The sequence below is a fragment of the Falco naumanni genome, chromosome 4 (assembly GCF_017639655.2).
Source record: "Falco naumanni isolate bFalNau1 chromosome 4, bFalNau1.pat, whole genome shotgun sequence".
Taxonomy (NCBI): Eukaryota; Metazoa; Chordata; class Aves; order Falconiformes; family Falconidae; genus Falco; species Falco naumanni.
Window position 1 is genome coordinate 32,724,776 of NC_054057.1, and position 12,238 is coordinate 32,737,013.

Sequence of the window (12,238 nt, forward strand, 5' to 3'; positions counted from 1 at the left end):
AACAACCCCACCAGAACCACAAATTAACTCCAAAGAATCAGGGAAGTGTAGGATCACAGAATGATTTGGGTTGGAAAGTACCTTAAAGATCAACTAGTTCCAGGCCCCCTGCCATGGGCAGGGACACCTTCCACTACACCAAGTTGCTCAAAGCCCCATCCAGCCTGGCCTAATACCCAATCTAAATCTACCCTCTTTCAGTTTAAAGCCATTACACTCGTCCTATCACCACATGCCCTTGTAAAAAGTCCCTCCCCAGCTTTCTTGTAGACCCCCTTTAGGTACTGGAAGGCTGCTAGAAGGTCTCCCTGGAGCCTTCTCTTCCCCAGGCTGAACAACCTCAACTCTCAGCCTGTCTTCACCAGAGAGGTACTTCAGCCCTCTGAGCATCTTCCTGGCCCTCTCCTATGAACTTGTTCCAACAGGTCCATGTCCTTCTTATGTTGGGGGCCCCAGAGCTGAACGCAGCACTCCAGGTGGGGTCTCACCAGAGCAGAGCAGAGGGGCAAAATCACCTCCCTCGACCTGCTGGCCACGCTTCTTCTGATGCAGCCCAGGATTCCGTTGGCTTTCTAGGCTGCAAACGCATGTTGCTGGGCCGTGTTAAGCTTCTCATCTTCTAGGACCCTCAAGTCCTTCTCCTCAGGGCTGCTCTCAATCCATTCTCTGCTCTCAATCCATTCTCTGCCTAGCCTGTATTTGTGCTTGGGATTGCCCTGACCCAAGTGCAGGACCTTGCACTTGGCCTTGTTGAATGTCATAAGGTTCACACGGGCATACTTCTCAAGCCTGTCAAGGTCCCTCTGGAAGGTATCCCTTCCCTCCAGTGCGTTGACTGCACCACACAGCTTGGTGTCATCGGTAAACTTGCTGAGGTGCACTCAATCCCACTGTCCATGTCTCCAACAAAGATGTTGAACAGTGCGAGTTCCAATACCAACCCCTGAGGAAAGTCACTCATCACTGGTCTCCACTTGGATGTTGAGCCATGGACCACAATACTTTTAGTGTGACCATCTAGCCAAATCCTTATCCACTGAGTAGTCCATCCATCAAATCCATGTCTCTCCAATTTAGAGACAAGAATATTGTGCAGGACAGTGTCTAATGCTTTGTACAAGTCCAGGTAGATGACATCACGTGCTCTTCCCTTATCCACCACTGTTGTAACTCCATTGTAGAAGGCCACCGGATTTGTCAGGCATGATTTGCCTTCGTGAAGCCATGTTGGCTGTCAGCAATCACCTCCTTATTTTCCATGTGACTTAGCATAGTTTCCAGGAGGATATGCCCCATGATCTTGCGGGACACAGAGGTGAGATTGACTGCCCTGTAGGTTCCTGCATCTTCTTTTTTTCCCTTTTTAAAAATTGGGGTGATGTTTCCTCTTTTCCAGTCAGTGGGAACTTCACTGGACTGCCACGGCTTCTCAAATATAATGGATAGTGTCTTGGCGACTTTATTTGCCAGTTCCCTCGGGACCCACGGATGCATCTCATCATGCCTCATGGACTTGTGAACCTTCAGGTACCTTAGATGGTCTTGAACCTGATCTTCTCCCACAGTGGGTGGTTATTCATTCTCTCAGTCCCTGCCCTTGCCTTCTGTGACTTGGGTGGTGTGGCTGGAGCACCTGCTTGGGAAGACTGAGGCAAAAAAGTCATTGGGTGCCTCTGCCTTCCCTATGTCCTGGGTTACCAGGTGTCCTGTTTCCTTCCAGAGAGGGCCCACATTTTCCCTAGTCTTCCTTTTATCACCAACATACCTACAGAAGTTTTTCTTGCTGCCCTTGATATCCCTGGTCAGATTTAGTTCTGTCAGGGTTTTAGCTTTCCTAGCCTGGTCCCTAGCTGCTTGGGAAATTTCTCTGTATTCCTCCCAGGCTACCTGTCCTTACTTCCACCCTCTGTAGGCTTCTTTTTTGTGTTTGAGTTTGTCCAGGAGCTCTTGGTTCATCCATGCAGGCCTCCCGGCATTTCTGCCTGACTTCCTCTTCGCTGAGACACTTGGCTTCTGAGCTTGGAGGAGATAATCCTTGAATATTAACCAGCTTTAGTGGGCTCCTCTGCGCTCCAGGGCTTTGTCCCATGGTACTCCAGCAAGCAGAAGAAACTTATTAAAAATATGTAATAAAACAGGGAACACTGGAAATGGCACGGTGAAAAAAAGAAACTAGTAGTTGCAGTGTATCAGTAGCTGGAGATGGATAGCTCAGAGGCTGAGGGTACTTTTAATTGCTTGCTCTCAAATGAAATCAGCACCTGCTTGCATTGGTCCCACCTCCATCCCAAAGTCTGCTCTTAAACTGCATACAGAGAGGAAGACAGAGAGCTCTCACAGGCAGGACGCACTCACTAAGTCATAGTGTTAATGCCTGGCTAGATGTTAATTTGGATGTAAGCAGCATGCTGGATCCCTGTGCTTAGGGACAGAGGTGGAGTGCCAGTAATGTAATGATCTGCTTTTCATCAGGGCTCTGAGAAAAAAGATCTTAAGGCAGCTGTGCTATCTAGGAGCCTGAGGTGGCACTGAACCATACCTTTCTTTGCAACATTTTTTAAATATTAAGGTGTTTTGGTTTTTTTGTTTTGGTGTTCGTTTTAATGAAGACCTAGGGTTTCTTCTTTCAGATCGTTTGAGTATGTAAGTTGAATATACTATGGTCATATGTTGCATTCCTATCTTAACTGAAAGCATTACTAAAATTTTCCATGTTTTGCAGTCAGAAGAGCTGTCTTTTAAAACCACTGACCTGATGTTCAGGTGCAGCCTATGTTCTAATGAGAGACACTAAAGCTACTTCATCTTAAGCTTTAAACTAAAATAAGTGAGTGGAAACACAGCTATACGATTCTCAGTAACATTAACAACATCTGACTACTATCCATGTAATAGTATATAATAATGTGAACAGACTACAACTCATTTATCTGTAAATATTTCAGGCAAAAAGATTGCACCTACACATATGGTCTAAGCATTCATTACTTCTATGTGGGCATAAAAGCAGTAATAAAATGATATTACTAAGATACTGAATAATAGTATATTGAGTTCCAACTTTATATTGTATTCATTTTACTGAAGTAAATGATAGTACCATTTCATTAATTTTAATTTCATCTCAATCTCAGTAATTTTACATTAAATTACACTGTTCTTGTTGCTCATTCCACCCCTTGAACCATTTTTTACCCAATTTTCCCGCCTTTATCTGGCCTTAGGTTAGGGGCGAGAATTTGAAGAAACTGAAAAGCTGCTGAAGAGATGCAGCACTTTCTAGCTTTCTATCTAGCCCTAGAAAGAAAATGAAAGAAGTGGCCAAGGTCTGCAGGTTAACCACAGAAAGGTGACAGCAGCTCTGCAGCTGAGCGTGTGCAGCTTGCCCCTTCAAGGAGTGCTGTTTTCATCGAGGTGGAAACAGGTTTTAACTCAGAGTGTGCAGGATCTTAAAGACACTGGTTTTATTTTTAAGTAGCAGGAGATCCAGAAAAGAAGATATCCCTCATAAAAAATGTTCCATGTTTATTCAAGTTTGCCTTGTATGTGGTGTGCCAGTCACAAATACTTTCTTACTCCTTGTAGGAGACAAGGAGACAGCAATGAATAAAAAGGTCATACCTCAGCCTTCACACAGGTGGCCTGGACTTTTATCTATGCTATGAGGGAACTAACTGGTTAAATTTGACTTGTAATAACAATAGCATGAAGCTTATAGAAAATTTTAAAATCTGAATGTGGTTGTGCCTTTTTCTGAACTTTCTTCCTTCCAGACTTGCTTTTGAGTAGTAACATTTTCTGGACATAACTATATATAGGCAAGAATATGGAAGGGTTGGGTTTTTTTAATGGTATCTCCGTACGAAGGATAAGATCCATGTTAAAACAGTGGTGTAGCACCAGTGACAAAGACTTGATCAAAGGAGGAAGTACTACAGTTGAACAGGTCAGTTCTAACGTGCTGTAAGACAAAGCCAACAGACAAAATCTTACTGAGAATCCTGAAAGAAGTCATCTGAGAACTCCAATTCATTTAAAAAGATGATGTGAAGTGAGAACTCATCCTTTTGTGCTGTTAACGTGACCCGAACATAGCCAGAATGTCCATTTTGTTTTCTTCATCCCAGTTCATACCTGTGTATAGCAAGCACAAAGACAAAGCGAATGTGTTTTATTGACTCCAGCATGTCTCCTTCCATACCACAGCAAACAGAATGTGTTTTGTTTCCCTTTTTCTCCCCTGCCCCCAGTTTTCAGTTCCTCCAGGAGCCATCCCAAAAGCATGCCTTAATGTGATGTTATGCTGCATCTCGAGTGCTTAAATGTCTGCTAAATGATGTATCTTGCTCCCTGCTGTGGCTAATGGCAGCTGGTGCAGAAAGAGAAGGATGCACCTACCTCACTGTGTGATGCTGACTGAAGCAGTGGGAGAGACTCCTCATGGCAATTCCTTTACAGCCTGAAGCATGAGATTTGATTACCCCGTCTCTTAAGAGATACAAATGTTACAACCATAAAATTATCCAGCTTAATATCAATATGGTGATAATTTAAGGCAACACGTTGCAGAGTAGGTAATGTGAATGAATGTATAATTTAATATACATAAGTGCAGGAATAAGCTGTTGATTTAATGAGACACCATTACTTCTTGTTACTGGAGACTCAAGAAGATGAAGTTTATTTCTTTGTAACTCAATTATTCTTTTTTCCTTGCCTGCACAGTAAACAGCAGTCTAACTAATGGCCTTGATTCATTTGAGGATAAGCGAGGGCTACCTTCCTGTCTGGTCATGTATGGTATGTAATGACCTACCTGACAATTAAATTCCTTTAAAACCTATAGTTAAAGCCTAGTCTTCTGTTTACAAAGATCACTCAAGAAAAGTAAAATTAATGTTGGACAGACAATGTGCATCTGAGTCGTTTTTTAGTGTAGTTCAAAAATAAAAACAAGAAGAAGAAAATATAATTTTTGAATATCTGGACTAAAAATAAGTGATGCATGTGGTAATTAGGAGGAAACTTTCTGTCTTGAGGATTTAAAAATAGGCTGTTAGGCATAAATCAAAGGGGTTTTAAATATATTACGAAATAGTATGCAGACTGACCTCAGACCTCAACGCTGCAAACAATTATAAACATACTTTATAATTTGAATAGTGTCATTGTAGTCAATCACTCCTGGAAAACCACATTTGTAAGCATAACTGTTAAAAGGATTTGACATATTTTTATCTTGACCATGGTTTTAGGTGTTGTAACTTATTGTATTGATCAGCAGCCCATCTTTCAGAACACTGGGAGAAAGTTCGGTGGTTCGGAGTCGTTTGAAGATGCAGTTAGATACAGTAGCCCACAGATGGAGATGGTGCTTTCTTTTGATCTTTGGTCATTATGCATACCTTTATAGATGGAGATTTAAAAGAGGAGAGGGTATTAACAGTTATCAGTAGATTAGTTTCTTTAACGAAATGCAAAGTAAAATCTATTGTAAAGTGTTTCTTCTGGAGCTTTATTAAAACCACTAATGTATTCTGAAAAGATGAATTGGAAGATGAAGTAGATTGTGCAGATAGAATTTTCAGCTTTGGATACAGGCAATGATATTTAATGTTAATAATCAGAAGTAATAGTTTAAATATCAGGCTGTTTCCTTCTTGACTCATCATAGAAGTTCACAATTTTTAAGACAAAACCCTTTACTTTTGAAAGAACAAATGATAGGTGTGTCAGTTATTTGTGGGTTAATATTTGTATATTTATTTTTTATTCAGCCTTGCTGAGTTTATCCCTTTTTATTGCACTTTATATCCTTCATGCCTTGTAGTTTGTCTCATAAAGTCCTCTGTCATGTATTCCCAGATAAATATTACCTTGTGTACCATTACACACTTTTATGATTTTTCTGCATGAAACTGATTCTTGATGTATTCCTGCTTTCATTTCATGCTATCTAAGCCTCTATAATTCAATTAAATACTTTAATCACAGTGTTACTATGAGAGGATAAGTTTCCTCTGGTTTATTTAATTTATATTTTAATTTTGCTGTTCTGTTACTCTCAGAGGTCTATAAGTCCAGCACTGATACTGGAAGGAAAGGTGACCTAGCATAGGCAAAGTTTTACAGGAATCAAAAGGGAGGGGCGGGGGGAAAGGATTTTTTTCCAGTTTGCCAGTTTTGTCTCAAGAGAACCTGCATTAGCCATCGTGGGAATCCCAGTGGAGGTAGCATGGGCCAACAACGTTCTGAACACAAACATAACTTGGAAAGGAGGAACCTGGAGGTAGAAGGACTGAGGAGAGCATGGTCATAAAAGGTTTGCATATTACATCACAGCAATGTTAGAATTCCAAGAAAGCCATATAATCCTGGCTTTTCCTGATGTCCAGGTGTTAAAGTTTCTAAACAGACTGTCTTCTTTGCGATATAGTACATGATGTAACAGCCATAACAGTGCAGATAAGGGCATATTCTCCCTATGTTATGGGAATCAATAGCAGAGGAGCATTCAGAAAACTGCTATTCTTTTTTCTGCAGAAAAAGTGAATAGAAATACTTTAAAAAATTTTATTAATCCATGCATTAGCCATGTCCCAGAAACTTCACACCTTGAATCAGGCACCATCCTTTGTAGCATAACTAAAGTATAGTTTCCAGTGTTTTGACACAGGTGTTTCAGACTGGTTTTTGAAAGGTGCTTTCAGTGGCATTTCTTCAGGATCTTTTTGCCTTTTTTTTAACAGGGAAACTAAATGGAAATTCACACATGTATCAACAAATATCTCTGATTAAAGCAGCAGAGTGGGATGAAATTATCAGAACTACAACACGGAAATCAGAAATAACTGTCTTATGAGCAACTAGAGGAAATGACTGCAAACTTCGGGACACACAGCTGGAATCTCAGGCCTGGTGAATTAGCTAATTTTCATGCTTATTAGTTTGGTCTTTACAATGTTATATCAAAAAATGAGCTTCTCAAAGTTTTACACCAGCAACAATTTTCTATTTATTGTTTGCCAGGTAAACTATGGTTTTATATAACTATAAAATGGTTGAACTGAATAGTAGCTGGAGGTATAGCGTAGAAAGCCAGATGAAAGTTACTACTGCACCATACTGTCCATTATATGTGACCATTTTGCTCCCAGGACTTAAAAGCATGCTGTTAAAAATCTTTGCAAAAATTAAGTGACCAAGCCTGACAATGAGAATAGACAATGAAGTGACTGCAACTGGTTGCTAAGCTCTGAAAAGGTTTTTGCTGACAGGTTTAAATAAGCAGAGTGCATTAAATAGCAAGGCCTCTGATATACTAGAGCTACTAATTGCGTTATTGGTTCTTTAGTGCAAGTTGTCTTTATGAAGAGTACATTTGTTTGTGGTTAAAGGGTGATTTTCTAGTGAAAATGACTGTGCTTGAAACTTGCAGCTCTTCATATCCCACTAAAAGCTGTTTCTCAGGCGTAGTATAATCTCTTTTTTTTTAAGGAACTGAATAGCCTTTTATGCTTGGAAGCTCACCTCAATTGAAAATTAATGTCCAGAGGTTTCCAGATTTTTATGAAGGTCTTGTGTTTGAAGAAAGAGTATTGTTTCCAAAATATGAACTGCCATTAAAATCAAAATTTAAGATTATAATGAACACCCTAAAAATCTGAGTAATGAATTATAATAATTCAATATTATCACCTCACAAATAGGTCCATGCATTGTGTAATTAGATAAAAGTGGGAAAAGGGCCATTTCAGACCACATCTCTCCTTATGAATTGCTTCTAATGCAGGCTACCTGGTTGTCCTTAGAGAGGGAAAGGTCTTGCTGTGCCTAAGCACAAAACAGGTATGTCCCTTTGCTCAGCAAAGGAAAGACAGTTGATCTGATAACATTAGAAGACCTCCATTTCATCCCTCCTGAGACAGCAACTCCATTTGCTGACTAATTTACAGGTTTTCTTCAGTGTCCTACTGGCTGCTGAGAGTACTTTTTAAGAGTTCTTCCTAACTGGTAGATAAAGTGCTCTTCCTCTCCCCTAACTGACTGAACAGTCTGATGGCTTTCTCTGACTGCAAGTGTCTGTGTTGCTGCTTTACCCCATTCTGGGAGGCTAGTATTCACCAAGTCACTCTGTGGCTGTAAGGCACCCACTCTGCCTGTATTCTCTACCTGTTTTTATTTTAAATGTGAACGGGAACACTTGTTGGAACTCCAGCTCTTATTTCCCCTCTTTTTTAAAAACATTTTGCAACATAGTTAGTGTTTTGTTTGTAGATGTTCTTTTATTATTTTTCTAAGCAAACACACAACATAGTACTAAATCAAAATATGTCTTCGAATATCTATTTTACAAGCTGGTTTTTTGAGCATCATTGTTGAAGGATAGCTATTTGGGAAACTGCTTTAAGCAACTCTTAGTTCTGTAAATCAGAAAGTAAAGCTAGAATTAAGCTTTGATAAAAAAATTTTGTTCTAGAAACTCAGAAGGTTCCTCAGTGTTTAATGTTACAAATTGACTTATTTTTCTCAGTCTTCTTCAAGTGGATCAAATGTAATCAGGAAATTAATCTCTGTAGAAAACAGAATTAGAATTGATCAGGTTTGTATTAGTAAAATGAGTGAGTCATAGTGCTGCCTAAAGTTATGGGAAGCTCTACTTCTGTTTCATGCTAATTAACAGAGCATCTGTCCCCTTACCTCTCTTCACAAACAGAATTTACTTTAAACAGCAACAACTTGTTCCAGAGATGTACATATTGTGCTTATTATACTTTTAACATGACAAAATACAACAGATGTTCCTCACTTCTTCTGGGAGGGGAAAGTAATAAATCCATTGTAATGAGGTAAGGAATCTAGTTATTACAAAGGCTTAAGGTAAACCAAAGTGGAAAGATTTTTTTGAGAGATCTAGCATCTCATTGAAGTTTTTCAAAGATCAGGATGTTTTCTAATTACAGTTTTATCTTTCCATTACAAAGGCAAAACACCTGCATTGTACCGGTTTCCATTTTTCTCTTGGTTTAAGAGTAAGATTTTGCTGACGCTGACATCAGTGGCTGCCCCCAGCAGTAAGCCTGCTGGCTCCGCTTGCCTGTGGCAGCGTTCCTGGTCCCTGGTGATGGAGAACCAGTGACCTGGCCGGGCACCCTTCTCTGTGTGTTTTAGGAGGCTGTTAGTCTGATTGTCATGTAAAGAGCAATAGAAAGCTATAGGACCAGGCTGTGGTTGAAGTGCCAGAATTACGCACTGGCAGATTCTTGCCTGTGAGATAGGTACCACTCCCCAAACAGCTTAATTTTCATGTTTTGGAGAACTTCCATTCTTTCCCTTTGCTTTGTATCTGTTGCATAGAGATACTCTAATATTTGAATATGTAGAGAGATCTTCCTCTGTGAAATAACTGAGATATATCTTTTGAAGGCAAATGATAAACTTGATCAGATTAGGCCGTGGAAGCATAGTCAGTGAATGGCCTTGGCAGGGTATGAACTGGTCAAAGCAAAGCAAATGAAACCCGATTCCAGGGGAAAAACCACATCAAGTGTACCTATGATAACAGGGTGACCTATTGATTTAAATGAACAGTTGTAAAAATATACATTGCAGGACTTAACTGTAGGATTTACTAAAATGATATTATAGAACCTAGGATTAGTTTGAGTAGATCTGGACACATCTCAGTAGCTAAATCACGTGGCCTTCCATTTAACTAAGACTGATGTGAAAAAGAAAAGGTGAGCAACTGCATGTGGTCCAGTTACACTGTAGCCACGAAGGTAATGGAGCCAGAGCCTGGGTCTGATCTAAGGGTGAGGGATTTTCCAGAGATTTATTAAGATCCCTCACACTATTTTTATATTATTTCCATGTATAAAATCCTAAAGGGAACACTTGACATAGTGTCATTTCCTTTCCTCCACACATCTCTGGAAAAGGAAAGTAACTTGAAACTTAAGAGGTCAAAGGGAGTCACTTGTGAAAGGAACTTGCATGCCCCTACAACTAGTTTTGCTGTGTTCATAAGCCAGCATCTGTTCCTGCAAATTGGCTAATTGTGTGTGGGAGCAGGTATTCGCTAATTAGGTGCTCAATTATCCATTTTGCTCAAACAATGGACATTTGCAAGTATAAAATTAAAGGTTTTATGGACAGCTAACTCTTCCCCTGGTAATGAGCATTAAGCAGGGACCATCTTAAAGACATCCATCAATTTTTCAAGGCTTCAGGGAAGTCGAGGGGGCTGAAATTCTCTTATGAATAAGTACTGCATAGTGTTGACTAACAATTAAGGTATGTATGTGGCAATATTAATATCAGAAAGTAGCAGAACCCAATATAAATGATAATTAGGAGAAATGACAGCTCAGCAAAAAGGAGCGACAGCATCATTAGTGCCACTAGGGGCTTCGTGAAGCATGCTCTTCACTCTACAGCTATAGGAAAAAGAAGGGGGTGGGGAACGACAGCTTTTGATTAGGCCAGATAGTTCTCTGGAAATTTAAACCATTGCCTAGACTGACTGCAGTAATTTTCTAATTTTCAGAAAGGTCTAAGTGTGGCTTTTCAAAGGGTTTTCAGTGAGGCATCGTAAGTGCTTTCTGAAAATAGGACTTAAGCTTGATTCCAGAGCTTTTCTTTTACCTTCTCTCCATATTGCATTAGGACAATTACTCGAGTGACAAACTGATGGTCCTGAAGGCTTTTTAAAATACATTAAAACCTAAAATATAATGACCTATGCTTTGTGGAGTAGAAGACAGGATTCCAGATAGCTTTCATTTGACATTTCTTTCTGCTTCTCACATGAGAATTTTGTCTGCTTTGCAGGGATGATATCAGTTTTATTCACGTTTATAAAGCAACTTCCTAAGCTCCAAGGCAGCTATAAGATGGGGAAAAAATTAGAAAAAGGAACGTATAAAGTTGAAAATTGTTGTTACTTTCTACCCATTATCATATTCACAATTTGTAAAACATAACTCCAGCACTTTTATTCAGCAGGTGAAAGCTGAATAAAAGTTTTAACGTATTTTATTTAGGATATATAGCTTTCAATAGTGCTTCCTTTTTGTATTAAAAAAAAATAAAATCACATACTTCTTTGTGTACCTCAGAGTCTATAGACATACTTCTGATCATGTTTGCCAATCTTGTCCATAGGTGGTGTGTGTCCAGTGGAAGAAAAATAAAAGGCTGTAACTGAAATCCCACATCCCAGCAGCTCTCAGCTACTGAAACAATCTTCTGCTTTCGTTCAGTGCAGCCTTTGAACAGGTGTCATTTTTTTCTGAGTGGGTGATTACTGTTCAGTCTGTGGAGAGTTAGAAGTCATGGAGAAAGCGATGCTGGTTCCAGGCCCCCTCCACCCTAGGGGTCTTGCAGCCTCTTGGGTCCAGAGGATTCAGCCTTTAGTGTTTAAAAAGCAGCTGAGTACCCAAATCCTTAATCCTTAAATCTGGTTTTGGGTATCTTTTTTTCTTTTTTTTTTTTTGGTTTGGTTTGAATTTTTTTTATAAATCAGCTAGAAAAATGACAAAATAAACCCATCCCTAAACACTAGCTTTTAAGGTCTAGAGTCTTAAGGTTAAAAAATAATTGGGTTTCTTAATGCAGAATTTAGCTCAAAAAATGCAATTTATATTATTAAATAGGTTATAAATATGTGTGGCCCATTAGTCAATTTTCCTGGGTTTTCAATATGTAAATATATATCAGAAATGGCAGCAAAGAAATAATATCCTCATCAAAGCTGCAGAAAACTTTGCTTTCAAACTCAAGGATGAGAACTGGGCTGCCTATTCTTTATTTGGTGTTATAAATTCCCTTTTTGACAATTTTACTGAAGTTTAGAAAATGCTACTGATTTCAGCTGTAGCACTTGTGGATGGCATTTTGTGTAAGAGAGCAAGTTTAGTTATTCCTGTCTTCTTTCAGCTATACCTCTCCTTTCTTTAGACGCTGAAACTTTATTGCCTCATTTAAAAACAAACAAGCACAAAAATTCAACTAGAATCTGAATAAAATCTGACCCCACATCCTCACCCTCCAAAACGTTTCTATAGCCAGGAAAGGAAATTCCCTAAGGTGTCAGAAGACCCGGTCATATGAATAGACATGCACAGTTATTTTCCCTTGAGGGATTTTAAAAGATACAAACATAGCTCTGCAACCATTTCTGCTGGGCAGTTTTTATTATGATTTATTTTCTTCTGGTAATGCTTATGTGATACCA